The following is a 24,364-nucleotide window of genomic DNA, read 5'->3' on the forward strand; positions in this document are numbered from 1 at the left end:
CCCAGGAGTTGGAGGTTGCTGTGAGCTGTGATGGCACAGCACGCTACCCAGGGTGACAGCTTGAGGCTCTATCTCAAAAAAAAAAAAAAATAGTAAGACAAAGCCTACAGGCCTTCTGTGATCTTCTATGATCTGTGTTCCCCTCTACCAACTCTGACTCCGTTTCCTGCCACATTGCCCTGTACTCATCCCATTCTGGCCACCCTGGACTCCTGAATGTTCTTCTGGCATGTCTAGGCACTGGAACCTTGCTCTTGCTGGTCCTCTCTGCCCGGACGCTGCCATGAGAAACTGCTTGATGGCTTCCTCATCTGCTTCAGGCTCTGATTGCATCTCCCATATCGGTGAGATGGTCCCTGGCTATTCCATATAAAAGTAGTAACCACACCTCACCCCACCTATACTTCCTTTTACCCTGCCTCTGTTTCTCATAGCATTTGCTGCTGCCTGGCACATAACATATGTTCACGTTTATTTATTTATCCTATATCTTCCTGCGAGGAATGCAGCTCCATGGGGACAGGGAATTTGTCTTTTTGTTTCATTGCTTGTCATTGCTGTATCACCAACACAAGGTAGGCAATCAGCAAGTATTTGTGAATCAATGAATAAGATGTGTAACCGTAATCAATAATATTATATGATTTTTGCACAAAAGTCTTGGGTGATAGAGTTCAAAAAGAATGAAGAGTTGCTACACTAAATGTTAACTGTGGCTATTTTGGGGTGGCCAGATGATTGGTAATTTTGAGTTTTTTCATTATACTTTTTTTTTTTTGAGACAGAGTCTCACTCTGCTGCCCCAGGCTAGAGTGCTGTGGCACCGTAGTTCATAGCAACCTCAAACTCTTGGGTTCAAGGATTGTCCTGCCTCAGCCTGCTGAGTACTGGGAACTATTATGCACCTGCCACAATGCCTGGCTAATTTTTTTCTATTCTTAGTAGAGACGGGGTCTTGCTCTTACTCAGGCTAGTCTGGAACTCCTGAGCTCTAGCACTCCACCTGCCTCAGCCTCCCAGAGTGCTAAGATTACAGGCGTGAGCCACCATGCCCTCATTATACTTTTCTGCAGTTTTAAAACTTTTTGCAGTAAATATATATTATAATAAGAGAGAGCCTAATGTATCGCCTAATACCTGTGCTGGCCAAATGTTCCAAATTGTAGAATGATTCTATTTTCTTTTTTTAAAAGAAGTTCTCACTTTTTCCACTGGGCAGATCTGGTGACTCTTCCACAGGGCTGTATTTTATCAGCTACTGCCTCCCGGTATTATTTCCTTCCTCTGCCTGTTCCACTTCAGTGAGCACCTCCAGGCTGCAGAATTTCTTTTTAGGCACTTCTCAGTTTACAAAAGCAGTTTATTTCTCTCTGTAGCTAGTGTGCTTGGCCCAGTGCCAGGGGGATTTGCCAAGCCTTCCTCCCCCTCCTCCCCAGCCCAGCCTCTTCCCGGAGTTCCTCCCTGTGACCTGCATCCCAGGTGCTTGGAAGGATGAGGAAAGGGTCTTGCACAGCCGCTCAGGCCTCCCAGGCAGAAGGGGAAGGTTCCCATGGAAATTAGTTGAGAACTGAGGAGCCAGAGAGAGGATGAGCGGCATTAATTCATTTAGGAATTAATCATAAGAGCTACTTGCGAAAAGTCTCACCTAGAGGAAAACACATCACAGCTGCCGTATAAGCTGTAAGATTCTTTCCCTTAGAAGAGAGGTGAATCTTGGCCTCCAACCCAGGGCTTTCTTTAGTCATCCTGTCGTGTTTCTCCCTAGCCTGGCGTACCCAGCTGTACACGATGAACAAAAGGTTATCACCCACAAACAGGCACTATTATTTCACTTGCCACAGCACCTCATTTATTTAAAAATAATTATCTAAGTACAAAGAGTGTAGCCATCCCCTGGAAAGCCAGAAGCACATCCCTGATGACCAGTGGGCTCACAGGCCTGGGCTTGAAGGGAGGAATCATCGGGAACACCGGATGATGCTCCTGCCCCAGGGCGCCGGTGCTGGCGAGCACTTTCAAGGTGAGGCAGACTTTCAGTTATTATTTATAGACGCAGTAGGGAGGGCTTACGGACTGCTGGGAAGCTTGTGGCAGTTGGGGACAGTGCTGGCTTTGTTTGAACAAAAATGCCATGTGCTCTGGGAAGGAGAGCCCCACCCCAGCAGCAGTGCCAGGCCTGTCCACGAGGAGGGCTTCCTCCTGCAGGCCTCTGAGTGTGGCTTGAAGTAGCTGTAGCTGTGCATTCTTAGAGGGTCCAGCAATGTGCTTCGGGGTCCTTGGTGTCTCTGAACCACAGCTGTCCAGAAAAGAACCTCAAAATGCAGCCTTTGTCCTAGGCCAATCTCTGCTGCCATTTTAAAATCCTCAAACCTCCAAAGTGGGCCCCTCCTCTGCAGTCCGACCTGCTTATCTCTCCCTGTATTGTATGCGAATTATCAGATTATTGGTTCCTCTGTCTGTTTCCCTCCTAGACAGCAGAGTCCCCAAAGGCAGGCACCATGTCTTAACTCCTGTCTGGAGATCCAGTGCCTGGCACACAGTAGGTGCTCCACTAATAGTTCACGAACCAATTTTTGGAGTCTGTCTTTGAAAAGCTCATTTCAAAATATTTCGTGCGATAGCAATTCCTTGGAAATGTTTTTATTCAGGGCAGCATTCATGGGCATACTTCTTAGGAATCGCCTCTTCCTGAGTCTTCAGATACTGAAGCAGGAGCAGGAGAGGGTCTCTAACTCAGTGCCTCAGATGGGGCTTGTTACTACTATTTGACACGATGATTGCCACAGTGGAAATCTCTTACACGTGTCTAACACTTCACAGTTTAAAGCCCTTTAAGTTTCATTATCACATATTGTTATGTTTACTTCTGATCTCTAAGGCACAAGCTGAGGAGACATTTTAAATCCTGTAAGGATTAGATAACCTTTGTGACTTTCCTGAACGCCTTATTTTTGGAATTAAGCACCATTTTGCATTGATTCAACATACATTTATTTCATACCTACTATGTGCGAGGCGCTGCACAAGGCACTGGAGATACAGAGATGGAAAGTCACACTTCCTGCTCACATTCAGGGCACAGAGACAAAGTGATAAGGACGATAATGAAGGTGTCATTAAAGTCTGGGAGCAGTGGGCAAGAGGGCTTGATTATGCCCCTGAGATGCAGGGGAGGGGTCAGGCCAAGATGATGGTGATGATGACGATGGTCTCATCAGCAATATACAGTACTTACCATGTGCCGGGCACTGTTCTCGGTGTTTGCATGTACTATTAACTCACTTAATTCTCACAGCCACCCCTATATGGTAAGGGCCATTATTATTTTCATTTTACAGATTGAGGCATGAAGGGATTAGGTAAATGGCTCAAGATTGTACCAATAAGTGGTGGAGATTGTCTACTGTTTCTTGGGTTTCTGAACCCAAAACAATAAAAGTGATTGTGGCAAAGAAGAGGGTCATCTGACACTGCCAAAACTTTCCTTCGATCTCTGGAGGTGCAGTCCACTTATTTCTTGAGCCAGTCTTTGGGTTTGGCAGTACTGTGATGGCCATTCCTATCCAGATAATAAGCTGGCTATGTGGCACTGGCCCCATGTGTCCAAAATAGCTCATGGCAGATAGAGAGGTTAATGATTGAGATATGGGATTTCAGGATGGATGTGATGGCTTATGCCTATAATCCTAGCACTTTGGGAGGCCAAAGCAGGAGGATCACTTAAGGCTAGGAGCTTGAGACCAGCCTGAGTGAGATGCCATCTCTACAAAAAATAGAAAAATTAGCTAGGCATGGTGGCAGGTGCCTGTAGTCCCAGCTACTCAGGAGGTTGAGGCAGGAAGATGGTCTGAACCCAAGAGCTTGAGGTTGCTATGAGCTGTGATGACACCACTGCACTCTCACCCCAAGCACCAAAGCGCAAGACACGGTCTCAAACATCGTCTCTCCAACAACCATGCTTGATTAGCTTAGAAAATTAAAAAGAAAAAAGGGGGGAATAAAAAGATATGGGATTTCGAATTAGATACACATGGCTAGACTTCTGGTCCTATCAAATCTTAGCTATGTGACCTCTGAGCCTTAGCTTTTACATCTATAAAATGGGTATAACTTTTATGTCAACTACTTCTTGCCCACCACATAACCCTTATACAGGATGAGGCCCTAAACAACACAGATGCTGGAAACAAGCCAACCCAGTAGCCTGTGGAGTTCCCCAGCATGATTGGAGCCATTGTTCTGTCACTGGGGCGGGCTTTATGGCACAGAAGGGCAGAGGGCTTCAGTGCCCTGAGCAGACATCTGCCTCAGAGATTTCCTCTGCCTTGGTGTTTGGAGACATAAGCTTTTCCTTCAGTGGCTGAGGCAAATGTAGTTGAAAGAAACTACTTCATGAAAACAACAGTTGTGCCTGGATGGAAGCTGGCAAGAGAACTGGAAGTGGGCCTAGCTGGGGTTGTGTCCCTGAGGTGCGCCTCAGAGAAACCTCGGGCCAACAGCACAGTTTCTGTTTACTCAGGGGTTTCCTCCCTGAACCCACTGAGGAAACAGCTTTGTAAGGAAGGGGAAAACATATGGGTTAGGCAAGGTATTCAGTGGACCCAGTGGAGTTCAACTGCTGCCTACGAATTGGCTCCTACCTTCATACTGAGTGGGAGAGCAGAGTGCAATCCAGTTCCTGTCCTGTGTGGGCTCAGCGCCAGCTGCACAACACCAGGCCTTTCAGAGCAGCTGGCCTGATGGCCACCGCCTCCTGGGAGACCTGGTGCCTTTAGGGAAGTCCATTCACGCTTCCAGGCCTTTCTGGTCCCATAAGTGGTCTCTGAGAGGGATTAATTTGCCTGTCGGTAACAGAACTCTCTGTCTCCACTCACCTTGCTCCACCTCTTCCTCATCCTTGGTAGGAAGAGGTTTTTAAAGCATAATAACATATCAAAGTTATGCTGCGGAAGGTTATAATGTTAGCAAGAGAGAGGTTTGATTTTCTAACGAGGGCTTGACTTGAAAATCCATGCAGCTCTCCTGGAATGAAGGGCAGGCTCCAGAGGCCTTGGGGCTCTGAGGTCTTGGGATGCCAGTGACAGGATCCCAAGGGGGGGCGTGCAAGGCAGAGGGTGAAAGGAAGGAGACGAAGGATGCAGGAACTTGTGCATATTCAGAGTTTCGCTCCCCACTGACTACAGTGAGGCCATACTTACTGCAAGTCCGTACCTTGTGGAAGTAAGTAAATGATTTTACCCGCTTCTGGATGCTCATACCCATGATCAGCTCCAAGAAACAGTGGGTTCTTTCTGAAACTGGAGTGAGGTTTTAGGGGAGGGTACAACAGCATGGTCTATCATGATTTGACAGCCCGGGATCTGCTACCTGCTAGGACCATGCTTCGTGTGGAGGAGAGATCAAAGGGCTGGAGGCCTCGTGCTCTTACTGAGGAGACAACTTCTGCAATAATGGTCATAGACAGCAGTGATCTGAAGGACAGAAACAGGGTGTGGGGCTCCAGGCTGGGCCAGGGGGAGACCTCCAGCATTCCAGCTGGCTATTCCGCCTAACAGTAGCAAGATCTCTAAGGGAAAGCTTAACTCCGCCTGGGGAACTCCCTTCTCATGTGGATCACTGGCCCTCGATCAGTCAGTGCATAACTGAGGGCCCAGCGAATTCTCTAGACTCTAGGCTCTTTGGCAGCCTTGTCAATGAAGCGCCAATTACTCATCTATATTGGGAAGTAAGGGGAACTGATGGAGATGCGGATGTCCTCAGTGGAAGCTAAGGGAAGTTTTTCTGGCTGAAGACATCAGCGCTGCACACGCTCCACGTGCACAGCCTCCTGCCCAGCTTTTTGCTGGAGAGAGCGGCACTGAGCTGAGGGCAGGGGCTGCAGTGCGGCCGGCCGGGCTCAGCAGGCAGTGGTGTTCTGAGAGCTTGGGTTCTGGAATGCCTGGTAGGCCCCTCCAGCTTCGAGTTTCAGGGCCGCAAACCTCCTGGTCCCTCTTCAAAGACTTCCACCCCATGTAGCATAACATGACCTGAACTGTTCTACCCTGGACTCCACCCCTACCCTACCCACCTTGTTTATCTGACCTCCTCCCCACGGGTACATTAAACCTCCTAGAAATAAGTCCGATTTCCACCACCACCCCCCACTTGGCAACTATTTCAAAAATGTTTTCTTTCTTGTTTTATTCTTTAAGGATTTTATAGGAAAGGAGGATTGAAATCTTGGAATGGTTGATGCAGATAACGAGAAAAGCAAGATTGGGTGGGTAGTGAAAATGTCAGGGGATTTGGGAGAAAAAACGACTTCTTTTTGCCTCGTCATTACACCCAGTGGAGAAATAGTTTCAAGACATTCCAAGAAATGTGAGTAATGCAGAGAGATTTGTGTATAACAGTTCAGTAGCAGAGAGCATCATATACTGTACCTTGTATTCACAAGGTTTTGTAAGTAATCTGGAATATGATTTTGAAACCAGAGATCCGTGTTGGAGATCGAGACTATTCAGCTGGCATTTGTACGATGCCTACAGTGTATATGAAGACTGATGTCAAACCTGAGAATATTCCAGCTGATAGGATCTAAGGGGAAGGACTCAGAGGGGAGATTTTTCACTAGTTGAACAGTGGGACTTAGGATTCAGTGCCTTATTCTGCCTTTTTTCTTTCTTTTTTTCTTTTTCTGAGACATGGTCCCACTCTGCTGTCCAGGCTAGAATGCAGTGGTGTCAGCTTAGCTCACAGCAACCTCAAACTCCTAGACTGAAGCCATCCTCCTGCCTCAGCCTCCTGACTGGGTGGGACTACAGGCACCTATCATGATGCCAGGCTAGCTTTATTCTGCTTTTATGAGCCCCTTATTGCCATGTTCTCTTTAGAGACTATTTAGAATTTACAAATATGTGTTTAGAATGTCATTTACTGTGAGCTCTGGTAACGTGTTATTCCATTTCCAGGCTTGTTTTTGAAGTCTGAGGATGTTTAATTTGAATTCTCTGTGTAGGATCTTTGATACATAGCATGTTTATTTTCTACTTCCAACTAGAAAGTGGAAGTAGAAAATATTGTCAATATTCCAATTATTCAAATAGTAGAATATTTTCTTCTTCATCCTTTTCATAAAAAAATCAAACGCAGTCTTCTCAGTGCAAAATTTTCAGCAAAACAGCTACATTTGCCATTGCCATGTTACATTGAGAACACACACGTCTTGATCCCGCCTCTCAAGGGCATGGCAATGACCACTTCTCTTACCTTCATTGTCATTCCCCTTCCTATCCCTCAGTCACACTGTTGTGAAACTGCACTTCCAAAGTCTGAGTCTAAGAATGTTGACAAGACACAGGCAAAGATGTGTGGAAGCAAGTAAGCGTCTTGGGTGTGAATTAGTGCAGCCCCTCCCGAGGACAAATAGTAATGCCTATCAAAGTTACAAGGACAGATATATTTTGATTCAAAGTTCCACTTCCAAGAATTGATTTTATACATGGTCTTCTACCTGCAAAGGTGTTTGTGTGGGGATGTTAATCATGGCATTGTTTATAATGACAATATTAGAAACATGCTAAAGGACCATCTGTAGAAACTATTGACTGGATGATGGAACTGTAAAGGCCATTTGCTATGTCCCCTAGGACAGCATCCACTCCCTGCTGCCCTTCCTAAGGGCTAACTGGCATTGTTCCCACTCCCATCACCAGGGGTGAGTCCATCTTATGTCCCTGGCCACAATAACTATTTCATAATAGTTAATCTTGTCTAATTAAAATGAATGAGTATGAGGCCTGAAATAGCTGCAGCCATCAAGGTAAAGCCTTGAGCTTCCCAGAGGCCTGGAGATGGAAACTGATGCAGGGAAGTGTGGCCTGCTGCTGCCAAGTTGGGCTGCATGTTGACACAGGGTGAGTTCTCTTTTGGTTTTGGTTTTAGTTGGTTGAAGTAAGTTGTCCTTCACTTGCAACCATAAAGATCCGAAGTGTTAAAGAAAGCCAAGTAGCCATGGAAGAAAGTCAAGTAGATCTGCTAGTACCCATGTATATGAAATGAAAAGTGTTATTCAATGAACGTAGAATAAACGAATGGGTGAGTGAATAGGTGAGTGCCTATGAGTATGTGTATAGAGTGCAATGTGTATGGATGGCCTCAGCTAGCCTATGAAGTGCCTTTGAACAAGTTAAGAAAAGATGTTCTCTCTGATATATGAAGCCCCCATGCCGGGGAGCAATTTGTCACTTGCAGTGGATTTTAACCTTGTCTAGTCCCCTTGACAGGGTGGCCTTGTGTAGTATACAACCTACACACAGTATGCTATGGCCCTTTGTGTGTGAATATATATACTTGTCTATCATACTTCTGGTAGGAGATATTTAAAACTAGAAAAAAGGAAGTTTCCTCCTTTCTTGGGAAGGGGAAACTGGGAGTTTGATCATAGAAGATGGAAAGGAGACTCATTCTTCCACACAGCATTTGGAGAGTTTGAATTTTGTTAACCATGTTCACAAATTATCTTTCAAAACTAGTTCATTTAAATGAATAATAAAAAAAAAAGAAAGAAACAAAACCACAGGTTTGATCTCAGTTACTTCCTTGCTTTAAAAAGCTTTCAATGATTCTTCGTAGAGAAATCCCAGATACTCTGGGCACATTATTCAAAGGTCCCTTTTGACTGGCCTCAGGCTGCCTGCCCAACTTTATCTCTGGCCACACCCGTCCAGAAACACTGGACTCCAGCAAGGCGGGATTGTGTGTGATTCATCTTCCAGGTCAGGCTTTTTGTCCTCTCTGCCTTCGCACCTGCTGTTCCTTCTGCTGTTCCTCATGCTCCCCCCAGGAAACCACCCATCGCCTTCTAGGATCTTCTCTTCCTGCGCTCACCCATGATCCTTTATGCCTTTCTCTTTCTTGCCACTTGCCACATTTCATTGTACTCATTTGTTTATAATTATAAGGCTGTTGCTCTGTGAGTGAGCTCTTAGACAGACCTATGTCTTGCTGGACCTAAGACAGTATCTGTGATAGGATGGGAACAGGCATGTCATAGCGGTTCCATGAATGAATGGAGGGAGGTTCGGATTCCAGCTGCCTTTTTACTAAATTGCTCTAGTCCTTTCAGATTTCTTTTCTCTCGCAGCTGCAAATTCTTATCTATTCTTTACCTCTCTGCCCAGTAGCAATTAGCCAGGTTGTAGCAGATCTAGAGTTTCCTGCCCAGCCCAGATTGTATTTCCTCACTCTTAGCCGCTCTGGGGAGTCTTCTTTCCCTTCACCAAGGATGCAGCTACAATTCAGCGCAGGTCCAATGACCCTTTTATTAGCTCTTTGTCTGCCTTGACACACACAGTCTGTCATGTAGTGTTCCTCCAGTTCAGAAAATTGAAAGAGCTGGGGAGATGAGAAGGAGAAGGGAATTTATACACATGGAGTCAGTCACTTGGGCATCGGTCCCACCCACAGCCCATCCCCTCGGTAAGCCTCTTAAGCTGGCGACTTGTTCAGGAGCAATTCCCATGGATCCATCATTCCCTTTAAATAATAATTATCAAGCACATAAAATCAGTGAGGCAGAGTGTTTGTAGGAAAGAGATGCAGCCAGGCAGTGGCTCACTCCTCATGCACAGAGGAGCCAGCGAGGCCTGTGGTGGGGAGCGGGCCATTGCTGAAGCATTATAGGTGCTTAGAAAAGATCTGCAGGGCTATTGACTGGCTGTGATGGGTAAGGGAAATGAGCCATCAAACCTATTTCTGGAGTAATGATTAGCTGGGGGTGCTGGCTGTTGGGGTCTAGGGAAGAAAGAGTGGCTAAGGTGATGGACAGTAGATTCAGTGCTGTGGTGAGGTCATGTAGTGTCCTTACACAGTAAGAAAAAAATGCCTCCACCCCGTACTGAAACAGCTTCACACTAGGACTTGCAAGTTGCAGGCACCTCCATCCAAAGAAAGAGTGAGTGTCCATTACTTACTCTGGGTGGACGTAGCGTGGTGCCAGGGACCTTCTCCACTGGCAGCTGTCAGGTAGCACGTGACCTCACAACCCCCACCCACTGCCCAGACAGTGTGGCTTTGGAGGTGTTCCATGGACTAGACAGCATAGCTTGGAGGCGGTTAGAGAGGAGAAGTGGGAGAAAAGTGAACTGATAACGAGTAAGAGATAACTGCCACAGTTTAGGGCTGTTTTCCTTCCAGCATGGAATTCCCCATCAGAATCACCAGAGATACTTGGTAGAATGTGTATTCCTGGGGCTCACCTGAGACCCACTCACCAGGTTCTCCGCAGAGTGGAGCTGGCAATCTGGATTTTTAATCAGCCCCCAAGGCACTTCTAGTGCCTTCTAATGCTAAGGAATTGCTGGTTTGGTAGCAGTTCCATTAGAAGTCCTTAGAATCTGTCCACGTAGGGATCTAGCACTATCTGACAAAACAGGCAAAAATAGGCCATCCATGCCCTGAGCTTAGCAGTGTCACCTCCCCAGTGTCCTTGAGGCGATTACCAAAGGTTGCTTCGCCAGGGTGTGGGTTGATGTCATGGTTTTTCTTGGCACCACTGCTTTGCTATTTCTAAGAAGCACCTTTAAAAGTAACAGCTTTTAGAATAAAAACCTTAGGACTGTCGAAACAAAGAGTGGGCCGGAGGCATAATTCCACACTTGCCCTTCCTCCTTTGGCTTCTCTCCTGCCGCCTGGTCCAGTGACAGAGGACGCTTCCGGCTGGGCCATTTCAGGGAGTGTCCTGGAGTTGCTGCGTTTCCGTCTTGGTCCCCATCTTGTACACAGGTTACATTGCAGCATGCTGAATCCCAAGGCACCGTTCAGTTTGCTTTGTTGAACTGGTTATTTCTGCCATTTGGAATAGTGCTTGAACTAGGAATGTGACCAGCCTACACGTGGCCATACTATTTCTTTATCTGGAGAATTCCACTGAGGTAGAATTTTAGCTGAACTCACTTGTGCTTACAGATCATGTCATAGTGACCCTTTGCTCTGGGTCCTAGGTGGTGCGTGTGTACCCGTTCATAGACACTGCTCACATTGTTACTCTGCGCCAAGCCAGGTGCAATATTCATGAGTGTGAGGGGTTGAGACCATGTCCTGACCTGAAGGAGTTTCATCCACAATGTCCATAGGGTAGCTCTGAGCCACATGTGGCTATGGTTAGCCCGAATGGAGATGTAAAATACACACTGGCTATCAAAGATCTAATAGGGAAAAAAGAAGCATGTGCAGTATTTCATTAGCAATTGTCTAATATTGATTTCATGTTGAAGTCATAATATTTCGGATATGTTAGGTTAAATAAAATATATTAAAATTAATTTCATCTGTTTCTTTTTTAGCAAGGCTACCAGAAAAATTCAAAATTCTGTGAATGGCTGGAATTATATTACTGTTAGACTGCACTGCTCTAGAGGACAAGAAAGGTACGTGATTGATGATGGTGAGGCAGGGTGATTACTGGTGGGGTAGGGAGGGAAGGGCAAGCCGGGAGCAGTTTGAAAGAGTTCGATCTCAGCCTTGGGCGTCAGGGAAAGGCATCTGGAAGGAGACTGTATCTCACTGAGACCCAGAAGATGACTAGAAGTGAGGTGCAGAGTGAGATGGTGGGGGTACGGAGGGTGGTAGGGCATAGTGCATTTGGGGAGCTGTAAGCAGTTCAGTGTGGCTGGCATGGAGTAAGGGGAACGGGGAGAGAGATACTGGCGAGGGGGTCACCTGTGGGGAGAGGAGACCTCCACTTCTTCCTACTAGGGCCAGCTATGATCTCCTTTTCCTGGAAATGGGATTGGTGATGCTAGTGATGAGTGATATTTGGTTCCCTTTCCACCTGGGGTGGGCAACAGAGGTGGGAGGAGATGCTTGGCAGGACTGGGCATGGGGAAAAGTGTTTCAGGCTTTGCCCCTTTTGCCAAGTGCAGAACTGATGAGCTAGAGGAATTCTTACCAATGAGATTATTCCATACAGGCTGTCCATAAAGTTCGTGTGCACACTATTTAAAATTGTACCCAAACTTTACAGGCACCCTGTATATATAAGTGCTTTGTAAATGTCACATCCCTGCATACTTATCAATTCATTATGCTCAGTTGGACCTGGATCTTACAATAAGGATATTGAAATGATCAATTCTACCGTTGGGAAATTTGGAAGATTTGTTTCAGATTTTAGCCTATTTTGTTCTCAGAGGAAGCAAACTTCAATAACAGCAGTCTTTATAAGGATCGTCATCATCATCCTTTTGGAAGAAGAAGAATCCAAAGAGCGTAACTGTGCTCACATTTAAGGCTCACAATTTTACAGGGCTTATACCATCCCCATTAACCAAGGATATAAACCCAGGATACTGTACCATTTTACCTTCTTATAAGGGCGCAAGGCAGCCGGAAGATAAAGGCCAAAGATTTATACATTAAAAGAACCGCCAGAATCTTTCTGTTCTTGCAGAATGCATCTTTACTCAGTTGGCTATTGTCATCAAAATTCCAGCAGGGCAGTAAGCTAAATGTTTGGCGTGGGATGTTCAGGAAGTTTCACTTCTGTGTGTGGTTTGGCTTTGTTCTTAACACGCAGTAAAATTGTTAGCATCTGAGAGTTCACTTGTCTGGAAGTGGTTAGTTTGCACAGTGCCTTCTTTGCCTTCGGTTTCTCTAGGGATAAAGGAAAGGCAACATTTGTGCAGAGCACACAGTCTCCCGCAGATAAATGTTCTCTGGCCCCTAGAAGGCTTAGAATTGCATTACTTCCACCTAAGTAAGGGAGATTCTCCAAGGAAGGGGACATTTGTAGGTATCTGTTTATTCATGCTTCTCATTTACTGAGCACCTACTATATACTAGGGACTGTGCTGGTCCCTGAGAATACACAGAGGAATGAAAAAGGAACCCTTACCCTGCTGAGCTCATACCAGGCCAGAAACCAACATACAATCAAGTCAGTTGGCCATAGTGTGGGGTAACAATACAGGTTAATGATCCCTAGGAGGGTCCCAGGGAAGAAGACATTCAAGTTCTATGTGGATGAGGGAGAAAAGGCAGGAGAGTCTTTACCTAGGAGGTGACATTTAAGCTGGGCCTTGAAGCATGAGCAGAAAAAGGTAGAGAAGGCGAGAGGGTATTCTGAGAAGGTGAGAGGGCATTCTGTGTGGCATGAGAGCACACGGCTTGCTTGGGGAGTTGTGGGCGGCTGTGTAAGGCATAGGAAGAAGAATGTGCTGATTGATGAGACTGGACAGAGAGGTACAGGGAGAACCAGGAAGGAGCTGGGTTGGCATCTGCAGGGACGTGGACCTCTTCCAGGAGAGTTTTTAGTTGCAGAGTGACAGGATCCAGCCTATGTTTGAAAGGACTCTAGAAATGGTAAAGCCTAGAGTGGAGGGTAAGGATGACTCAACAGCCAAGAGCCAGGTGAGCTGAAAAACTCCAGCTGTCTGCATTTCTCTTCCCCGCTTTCTGGAAAATGTTCAGACAGGCTCCCAGACCACCAGGCACAGGCAGGATTGTCTGAGAACAGAATGATTCTCTAACTCCCTAAACAGGGAGCCCACGGGGCATGCGTCATTGGGATTTATAGACAAATCGCTACTTGCCTGCTCATGACAGAGCTCTCCCCTGGCCCACACTGCAGGGCGAGAACAAGCCTTCCTCACTGAGTGGGGATGGCTCATGGAGTCCCCATGTCCAGCCCTCTCGGGCAGGGCTTGCCTGGCTGGCGGTTTGAAGGCTAGGCCTTGCCTGGAGCCTGCGTCTTTGGTGCTGGCTGGGAGGCTGGCCTCTCCCCTCGGGTGTGATGCTGGCCTTCAGGACCACTGCAGAGTGGCAGGAACCTTGGTGAAATGTGAAGTTTCCGTTGGCTGCTGGCCACCGCTCCCGCTGCTCACTGACGCTCCACCCTGAGGCAGGATGCCCTGCCCTACAGAGGGGTTGGAAGTGATAAATACAATTTGTTTTTGCATTAGAACCTTTCCTGGCATGGGGAGGAAATGCATCTGCAGCTGGCCTCGCTGCTGCCCATGCCTCCCCGAGCAGGCTCCTGCCGGCCTTTCAAACAGCACAGAGACCTGGGTAATGATTACATTGGCTGCGGGAGCCCAGTCCTCCAAGGGCAGAGGCGCTGAGATGAAGGGCCCTCCGCACCAGCTTATCAACATCAAAGTTACCTTAATCACACCGCTCCAGGAATCAAAGCCCAGCTCCTCCCTCCTCCAAGTGTCCCTTATTATGGCAATATGCTGGGTTTATCTCCACCTTGTGAGTGGCAGGAGGTCAGAGGATTCCCAGGTACCCCTTTAGGGGCCATGCACTTACCCAATTGGTGAAGCAACATTTACTTCATTCTTCACCTGCTTAGCAAAGTTGGGTAACCACATGCCCACTCCAGAGGCTTCCATGAACTCCAGGCCCCAGATGCAGCCTTGATGGCTGGACTGCTGCTGGCAGGAGGATGGGCTAGGTAGGTACAAGAAACTAGGTCAGGGCTCCTCTGGCAGCTCCACAGGCCAACGGGCCCCCTGCACTGTGAATTCCCTTGAGCAATATATCCATGATATTTGCTGAGCACCAGCATGTGCCAAGTTCTATGCCCATTATGTGATCAAGAAACTATAGTTATTTATTTAGAGACAGAGTCTCATTCTGTCACCCATGCTAGAGTGCGATGGTATCATCATAGTTCACTGCAGTCTCCAACTTCTGGGCTCAAGTGATCTTCCTGCCTCCACCTCCCAAGTAGCTGGGGCTACCGGCACCCTGCGACTTTTTCCGTTTTTAATAGAGACAGGTCTCGGTCTTGTTCAAGCTGGAACAACTCCTGAGCTCAACTGATCCTCTTGTTGTGGCCTCCTAGAGTGCTAGGATTACAAGCATGAACCATTGCACCCGGTCTGAAAGTATAGTTTTAATTTTAGCTGCATTGTATGGTAATAAGCAGGAAATTTGTTTGGATAGATTCCTTTGGGTGACACATATTGTCTAATTTGTGAATAGAGAAAAATTAAGGTGTTAAAGGCCATTTTGTTCTTTATTGTCTCAACCTGTTAAGATATGTTACCGCTCAACGAAAAAACAAAATCGAAAAGTTGATCCTTAGTTGTTCTGTGATACTCAAAGAAGGCCCAAGAGCCATGGTTTTGCTGAATCAAAGTGTAATATTGCAGTTAAGAAGTTCAATCTGAAGTCATACCTCCCAAAGCTGTGGGACCTTGGGCAAGTAACTTTACCTTCTCTAAGTTCAGTTTCTTCACCTGTAAAAGGGAGGCACAGATATGACCATTAGGTCATTGTGAGAATGAAAAGAAAACCCAGGTAAAGGTATTGAATAAATTTAAGTGCCTGCTCTGTGCCAGAAGTGGAAGAGTAGAGCATGGCCCCTATTTCTGGGTGTTCCAAGTCTAATGGGGAAAGCAAGTACCGAGACAGTTTGCTAAGCATGGAAATGCAGGGATGTACAAGGTGCTAGCCAACTCAGGAGGGTCTTACTTAGTGGAGAAATCAGGGAAGCCTTCAGAAAGGAGGCAACTTTTAGCTGAACACCAAAGGTTGGCTCAGAGTTCACCAGATAGAAAAAGACGGGGAAGAACATTCTGGACAGTCCTGGCAGCTTGTACAAAGGTGAAGAGGCAAGAAGAGGCATGGGCCAATCTGGAAACCATAGGAATTAAAAGATAAAAATTTAAGCATAGAATTATGACTCTTACAGAATTATAAATTGTGTGTCAAAGGTTTTGTTTAGCTTAACTAATGAGGAAACCCGTAACATGTTACAAATAGCTCAAAGAAAAATTCAAAGAAGTCTCGGCGCCTGCGGCTCAAGTGGCTAAGGCACCAGCCACATACACCTAAGGTGGCAGGTTCAAATCCAGCCTGGGCCCACCAAACAATGACGGCTGCAACCAAAAAATAGCCGGGCATTGTGGCGGGCACCTGTGGTCCCAGCTACTCAGGAGGCTGAGGCAGGAGACTCGCTTGAGCCCCAGGAGTTGGAGGTTGCTGTGAGCTGTGATGCCAGGGCACTTTATCCAGGGGGATAGCTTAAGGCTCTGTCTCCAAAAAAAAAAAGAAAGAAAAATTCAAAGAATACTCACAGGTGATCAGAAATACTGAAGAGTTTATAAAAAGGTGCAAAAGTAATCAGTATCCATAGGGCAATAATTTACTGCATCTTGAGGGACACATTTGCACTTTTATGAGCAAAACTCGTTTGCATCACTTTCACTAGTTTACCATTTAAAGAAATAATACATAAAGTAGCACAAAACAAGGGAAAGTAAAGATGATGGGTAGAGAGCTTTGGACAGGGAATCCGGTAATCTTTTTTTTTATTTTTATTTTTTTACCCATATCTCAAAGTTGTTCACCATTTTTCCTGACAGTGAGTTCTTTTTACTGGAAGGCAGGGCGGTGCGGGGAGTGGGTAAGAGGGAGCTGTGGCCTCGAGTATAGGTAGGGACCAAATCAAAAGGAGCCAAGATTACCACACTGGGTCGGGATGGGGGTCCTGAACTTTATTCTGCAGCCCGCGGTGTGAAGGATGCATTGTGGGGAGACAGAGGCTGGAAGGCTGGGCTCAAGGAAGAAGTGAGGAGGTTCTGAACCAAGGGGGCCAGAATGGAGACAGAGGCATGGGACTGAACTGGGGACAAAGTGAAGGGGACATCTAGGGTGCCTGGGTTTCAGGAGGGCAGGTACATGACACGAGAATCTGTAGAGACTCCACAGAAGTGTGGACCTTTGGTTTTGCCCAGACTTCTCAATGAAAAGGAAGAAAATTTCTTCCAGGAAGCTTCCTTGGATGAGCAAGCACATCTTGATTTCTTGGTTTATCTAAATAATCTGATTTCCAGGGTATATTTTGGGAAAGTCTCATATATAAATTTCTATCCCTGATCCATTTGAATCTCTTGATTCTGCCACGTAAATGGATGTCCTTTAGCTGGTTTTCCTTCAAATGCTCCTATGTTATGCTGTGTGCACAAGCCATTCCCCTCTCTTCTCTGCCCTGTGCCGAGAGAATACCAACTTCCCCAGATTGTATCACCCGGACCCCTTGGGCTCTGACTTCTCATTGGGTTTGGTGCCTGGAGCGAAGGGTGAGAGAGGGGCTGGAGTAATATTTATGTCCTTGCTCTTCCCTGCTTTGGTGGGGATCTGTCACCACCGTGTCCCTCCCTGATGATAGCTACTGCTGGGCTTCAGCCCTCACCCAGGCCTCACAGCACTTTCCCTCTGCTTCCTCTCAGGCCTTCAGATATGTCAAGGGTTGAACTGTGAACCCAAGTTGACTTGTTAAAGTGACCCTGACCTCCAGGGCCTTAGAATGTAGCCTTCTTTGGAAACAGTTGTTGCCGATATAATTAGTTAGCATGAAGTCATACTGACATGGAGGGGGAGAGGAGTCCCTGGTCTTCCCTTACCAGAAATGTCATATTCCTGGTTTTTATATATTCTTCTCAGTTGTTTTATATTGAAATTGTTTTTGATAAACTTGGGAAAGTTATTAGAGCAAGTGAGTTGCATTTTCTTAGCCTACTACTATAGTAAATTGTAGCATTCCAGAGAAAAATGTAGCAGGAAACACATACATTTTTAGGTGCTTTACATGGTGGCCAAACTCCTGAATGTTAATGCCTAAGCAGGCATCCTCAAACTACAGCCCGCGGGCCACATGTGGCCTTCCTAGGACATTTATCCGGCCCACCGGGTGTTTTTGCCGCCACTGCCTGTCCTGTTTAGCAGCCGACTCATCCCGGGGCCCGCAGTCTGGCCCTCCAACGGTCTGAGGGACAGTGAACTGGCCCCCTGTTTAAAAAGTTTGAGGACCCCTGGTACAGCTTGAGTGGCTTCCGTGGCAGGCTGGGCCCTCATGCTTCCATCTCCATCCTGGGATCACATCCATGTAGGGGTCTTCCCCTCAAGCTCCAGGAAAAGCAATATTAGACCTTACTGCACACACTTGTCTGCATCAAGCCTCAGTCAAGCATTAGAAGGGCTTGGCTGCTGTGGAGTGTCGCATCCCGTCTGCCTCTGCAACTTGGAAACACAAATATCTCTTTATCCCGCAGCCCTTTCCCTCTCCTTCACACCAGCGTCTGAACAAAGGTTAGCCTGTATTCTTTGGCCGGGTTTCCAGATTTCTCTTCTGACCAGTCCAGTGAAAAGATCTCTTCTTAGCCCAGTAGTCTTATTTATTTTCTCCACTCGAGACAAGACACAGCACCAGTTATTATCAGGGGTGATAAAGTGACACTTAAGTAAGGTCACGCAGATGGCAGATGTCCCTACTGTTAATTTTCTCAGAGTTGAAACACTGCCGTCTGTTCTGTTCAATGTGAATGGCACTTAACACACTTAAAAGCCTGTGCAATGTACCCCGTCCCAGAACTTTCTCTGCACAGAACATTTTGCCAAACAGGTGGATCTGCCATGCCCTGAGAATCCCCACAGCAATACAATAATAAAGTTTACAATAACAACTTTTTTCTTACTGTCACTTAAGCCAGCTTTTCTAGTAGTTTTCAAAATAGTTCTGTCTGGGCGGCTCCTGTGGCTCAGTGAGTAGGGTGCCACCAGCCACATACACTGAGGGTGGCGGGTTCAAACCCGGCCCCAGCCAAATGGCAACAAGAAAATAACCAGGCGTTGTGGCAGGCACCTATAGTCCCAGCTACTTGGGAGGCTGAGGCAGGAGAATCACTTAAGCCCAAGAGTATGAGGTTGCTGTGGGCTGTGGCACCACGGCATTCTACCAAAGGCAACATAGTGAGACTCTGTCTCAAAAAAAAAAAAAAAATAGTTCTGTTTATAAATACTCTCTGGCCTATTGGAGAAGCATTTGCAATAACCTTTTCCCTGGTTAAGGGATTCCCTGATATATAAATAGTAAACAGGCAAATATTTTTTATTTTAATATGTGTGTTTTTTATTTATGGTAGGTGATTCTGGATTTCCACTTTAAAGAGTGTTATAAAATTCCTTTGAAAAAGGCAGAGGTGATAATATGGATTTTACATATTTGAAGGTGGAACGATCAAAGTATAGAAAATCCTGGTCTTTGGAAATGCAAGTAATTCTTCACTTAGCAGACAGATCCAGTGCCCCACAAACAAAAATCTTGGTGCCATCCAATAGAAAAAAGTCAGAGGTTTTCCCCTTTGCCCAACCCTAAGGGAGCCTGTGTCCTGAACACATGAGTCAGTTCTGGCAGTGGTGGCTCAGTAGGTCTGCCACTCAGGGTTCCCTTCCTAGAGACACTACTAGCATGCCTGGGGGAGGACTGGCTTATTCTGAGGCTGTGTCCTTCTCCTGGTGGCTCCTGCAATAATTATCTGAGCCCAACCTTATATGCACAAGGCATGGTGGGAGCAGCAGGCCAGGTTCTTCTGTCTTTACATTGTGTATGTATCCCTAGGGCTGTTGCAACAATTCATCGTGAACTTGATGGCTTAGAAATAGTAGATACTGATTTTCTCACAGTGCTGGAGGCCAGAAGTCCCAAATCAAGATGTCAGCAGGCATGCTTTCTTCTGGAGACTGAGGGAGAACCCACTCCATGCCTCCTCCTAGCTTCTGGTGGTTGCTGACAGTTGTGGGGTATAGAGGCGTCTCTTCAGTCTCTGCTTTTGCCCTCCCATGCCCTTCTCCTCTGTGTATCTGCCCAGATTGCCTGTTTCTTATAAGGACGCCAGTCATGGAATCAGGACCCATGCTAATCTGGTATGACCTCTGTGTAAAGACCCTATTTCCAGAAAAGGTCACAGCCACAGGTACCCAGGATTAGAACTTCAACATATCCTTTGGGCAGACACAGTGAGAACCAGTGAGCATGCCCCAGCAGTGTGGAATTAAAGAATGATTTCAGACATGTCCAAGAGTCAAATCCTGCCTCCTTGCTCTCTGCCTGTCTCAGGTGCTGATTATGCTCAATCCGTGTCCTTATCAGCAGAGTGGGGATGACAGTGGTGCCCTCCCCGTGTATTTATGTGGGGATTAAATGGGATAATCCACATGAAACATGGCGCCTAGCACAGAGCAGGCTGCAATAAATGTTACAGCACCGAATGGCCTTCATGTATGTCCAGGCAGCCTCATGGAAACCACCAAGTACTGCACAGGATCCTTGTCAAGGAAAAGTGACTCGTGCTGGTCTGGGAAACAGAAGGAAGCTTTTAGGATCAAGAATAAGTGCTTATATGTGTTATATTTTGATTGTTATACAACCCTGTGGTTTCTTGTATAAACTCCCAGAACGATACCTTGTATTTGAACAAGGCTTCTCAGTTTTTGAAGTGTTTTCATTTGATATTCATAAAAACCTGAAAAACTGGCAGGGTAGGTATTGATAATCCCATTTGATAGATCAGGAAACAGATAAGGATTGAAAGATTTGTTTGAGGTCAGCAAGTACAACAGAGGCTGCTGGCTGCTCACCTGCTTTGTACTTTTCTTGGAAACAGGAGCCCTGTTTTGTTTTGATAGTAATATGTCCAGCTGTGTCCTGCTAAAAAAGAACATTCCCAGACTCCTTTGCTGGCAGAAGTGACACATGACATGTAACAGTAGTCGGGAGAGGGGCCCAAGACCTCTCTTTCAAGGCCTATTCACACAACAGGGGCCCTTTTGCAACCAACACACTATTGCCACCCAGAATGTGTGTGTGCACACATGTGCACATGTGCATGTGTGTTAGTATTCATCTAAGCCCAGGGCTGCTCGGTCAACTTTTGAAGTCCCTAATCAGGTCCCTACACTCCAAGGCATTATGGATACATCCTAAATGAGGCCCCCACTCTCCAGATGTAGCTAAAGACCATCACTTGAACTTTGACGAGAGAGTCTGTTAATTAACATGAGGGGCATCAGAAAGCATTTTCATGGACAAAATGTGGACTGGCTACAAATATTGTAAAGGTGCCTCTACTCTTGCATGAATGTGGTATTAGAGTGAGCCTGGCTTAGCCGCACTTAGAGAGGTGCTGGATGCAGGGTCTTTGTTGAGCTCTGTGCCCTGGCAGGTGCCAAATGATTCAGCCACTAACAAAACTGGAATTTAGACTGATTCTGCTGCTGGGGCTTCTATGCTTTCGTGACTACTTATTCAGAGATGTTTGCGCATGTGTCAGAATTACAATGAGATCTGCCTTCATTTTCCCACCCCGCTTCACAGGAAAGGTGGCTGGAGTGGGGAACTGTGGCTCTCACGTACCTCTAGCCACTAGGATTGCCATTATCTATCAAAAAAGAACCTGGCAGTGGTCAGCAGCCAGCAGCCACGTCTGAATGGGCAACTGTCCCACTGGTTGTGGTTACCGGGTGCTGAGGCAGACAGTGGCCTGAGCAGGGCCAGTCAGGTCTTTTCTGCTGCCAGTTTAGAATTAAGACTGATAAATATTAACCTTGGGCTCTACTTGTTGCTGAGGCTGAGGTCATGGAAACCCAGGAGTGGTGTGGAGGCCATCTGGATAGACGGGAAAGTAAGGTGGCCTATCAAAAGAAAAAAATGGGGCATGCAGGCACAGAAGCAGGGGCAGCAACCACCGGGGCCCCCGAGAATGAGGATGTGAAGAACAAGAGAGACTGCAGGACACCCCACAACTCCCCGGCTTCCTTGGGATCATTTGACTGATCTTCCTGCCCTGAGCTTCCAGGATAACGTCCCTGAGTATTCCTACGATAAATTACTCCTTATTGCTTAAGTGTGTTTCAAGTGGCTTCTGTTACTTTAACCCAAAGAACCTGGACATAATTCAACACGATGCTGGACTGTGTAGAAATACTTTCTAATAGTCTGTATATCTGTAGACTCCATTAAGATCCATCATTTCCCCCAAGCCCATCACCAGCCCCCTCTCTGTTTCCCACACTCACTCCGGGGCTCAGTCCAGCTGACAGACTGCACCTTCTCACTTCCCTACGTGCCTCAGAAGCATGTTTCTCAGACTCCATAATAGCTTGGAGTGGGTTTTAAACAGACTGAATGGGAAAAAATACTGTTAACTGGTTCTTTGAGGGGGAGTCACTTTCTTATAAGTCAGTTAAGTTCCAGGACAAGTTTCTGCAGCAGACCACACAAAGTGTGAGAAACGAGCCTCGTGTTAAGAGTGGTTTGGCTCCTTCTTCCTCCCTTACTTCCTTCAACAGACATTCCTTGGGCCTTCCATGTGTGAATCCGAAGGTGAGATTCAGCCCGTGCTAATCAGACCCATGGTGGTTTCTTGACTCTGATGTGCTACCTTTATTTCTCTATTCTATTTTTGTTTTCCCAATTTTCCTTGGGAAAATTGTACACAATGAAATGAGACCAAGGAGGGGAATGAGTGAAACCAAGCCCACTTATGGTGGGTGCCTGGCAGATCCAAGGTGAGAACCTTTATAAGCCCAGAGAACCACGTGCCCCACGGACTCCAGGCCAGCACATTTCTGCAGAACTAAATAGTGGGAAACGTCTTTAGGTTAAACATGGCAGTATGAACCCTCTCTCCTCCAAAAACCCAACTAAAAACTCTAGTAGAGGAATAAAAAGGTACAAATGTGTAAAAACAGATGCACGGGAAGAGGAGCCATACAGAGTTTGAAATGGCAGCTGGAAAACAGATGGAGAGGTGGCGACTGGCTCAGTCTTCAGAAGGCGGAGGGAGGGAGCTTTGTCCACTCCCTCTCCAGCCGGCAGAACCTGGGGAGGCTGAGCTTCTGTGGCACCAGGTGCTGCAAGCGGCAGGGAGGACCTGATTCACTAAACACAGGAGGTTGCTTGAAGTCTGGGGATTAGATCCCCTGAGCATCCTCCCCAGCTATGCAGCCAGATAATTCCCCTCCTTCCCTTTCCTCTGCCACCTGCTTACATAAGGCTGGAAGTTTTTCTCCACAGGTATTGAACCAAGAGGCTCTGGACCCAGCCACATTAGCACAGGGGAGGGCAGAAGTGAGCTTTGGGGCCGTACTGGAGAAAAGTGAAAGTCAGCACCAATGATGAATCTGCCACCCAGCCTTTGCCTCTGTGGCAGCGGCAGAGCGCAGGGTTCTGCCCTGTAACAACTGAGCAGCTACAGAGAAGGGATCTGCTGGAAAAGCCATAGAAGGTTCCGCCCTGAAAAGGCTGCCTCACCCCTGGGTTTCTGTCAGTGAAATTCACCAGCTAATAAGTCTGCCCATGCCCCTCAAAGCAAAGCAAAGCCAAGCATCAGAATTTTGGGATGAATGGACATCTCTGGGTCACCTGATTCTGGAGGGAAGGCTCCAACATACAAAAGACCAAAATCATTCAACCAGGAAAAAAGATTTAGGAGGAAACTGAAACAATGCAAGGGAATGCAATTAACTCTATAAACACCTCCAAAACATATTTACTATTCTTAGGGTGATAAGAGATGGTGCTGTACACATTAATCTAAAGCAGAATGCTTTAATTCAGGAATAATCAAAGAACAAAAAGGGAGATCTCTTAGAAGTTAAAAATAGAAGAGCTAAAAGAAGATTTGGCAGATCAACTGGGAGAATCTCTCACAAGAATGAACATAAAAGAGAAGGTCAATAGGGAAGAAATGATCAGAAAATAAAAGGATTGGTCCAAGAGGGCCCACATTCACTCCTAGGAATTCCAGAAAGAGAGAATAAAGAAAATGACTGTCTTCAAAACACTACACTGTACCCCATGTTTGCATTAATGTATACAGCCATCATTTAATAAAAAACAACAACAACAACAAAAAACAAACAAACAAAAAAAGAAAATGACTGTCAAAGAACTGGTAAAGAAACAATACCAGAAAATTTCCTGTGAATTTGAAAAGATCCGCCCCAGGGTACACCAATTCAGAAACTGTGAATAGAGCCAGTGGCAGTGTCTGAAGCTTGTAATCCCAGCTACTTGGGAGGCTGGGGGAGGAGGATCGCCTGAGGCCAGGAGTTTGAGGCTATAGTGGGGCAACTGATCACATCTGTGAATAGCTACTGCACTCCTGCCTCTATGAAAAGAAGAAAGCTAGAAGTGTGAATAAAGAGAAGACCCTAAACATTTCCCTAGAGGAATAAAACAGGTCTGCTCAAAGGAACAGGAATTAGAATGGCCCAGGACTTCAGCAACCCAGGACAGCAAAAGACAAAGGAAATGAAATCGCAGTGTGCTTCTGTCCTTAGTGTTGAACAATGTCTAATAACAGAAACACAGGGTGTTGATTTAACCAAAAATTATTATTTATCCATGTTGAGAACATGAGGGAAGGCAAAATAGGGAGGAAGGTGTAAGAGGCTGTTAGCATAATGGGAAGCCAATGACCAATGTCCCCAGTGGATAAATCAGCAGCAGGATAAGCACCGTGTCTAGAAAGCTGAAGGAGAATATAAGAAACAGCTAAAACTGGCTCGGTGCCTGTGGCTCAAGTGGCTAAGG

Source organism: Otolemur garnettii, unplaced genomic scaffold, assembly GCF_000181295.1.
Source record: "Otolemur garnettii isolate 467f Iridium unplaced genomic scaffold, OtoGar3 scaffold00187, whole genome shotgun sequence".
Classification (NCBI taxonomy): domain Eukaryota; kingdom Metazoa; phylum Chordata; class Mammalia; order Primates; family Galagidae; genus Otolemur; species Otolemur garnettii.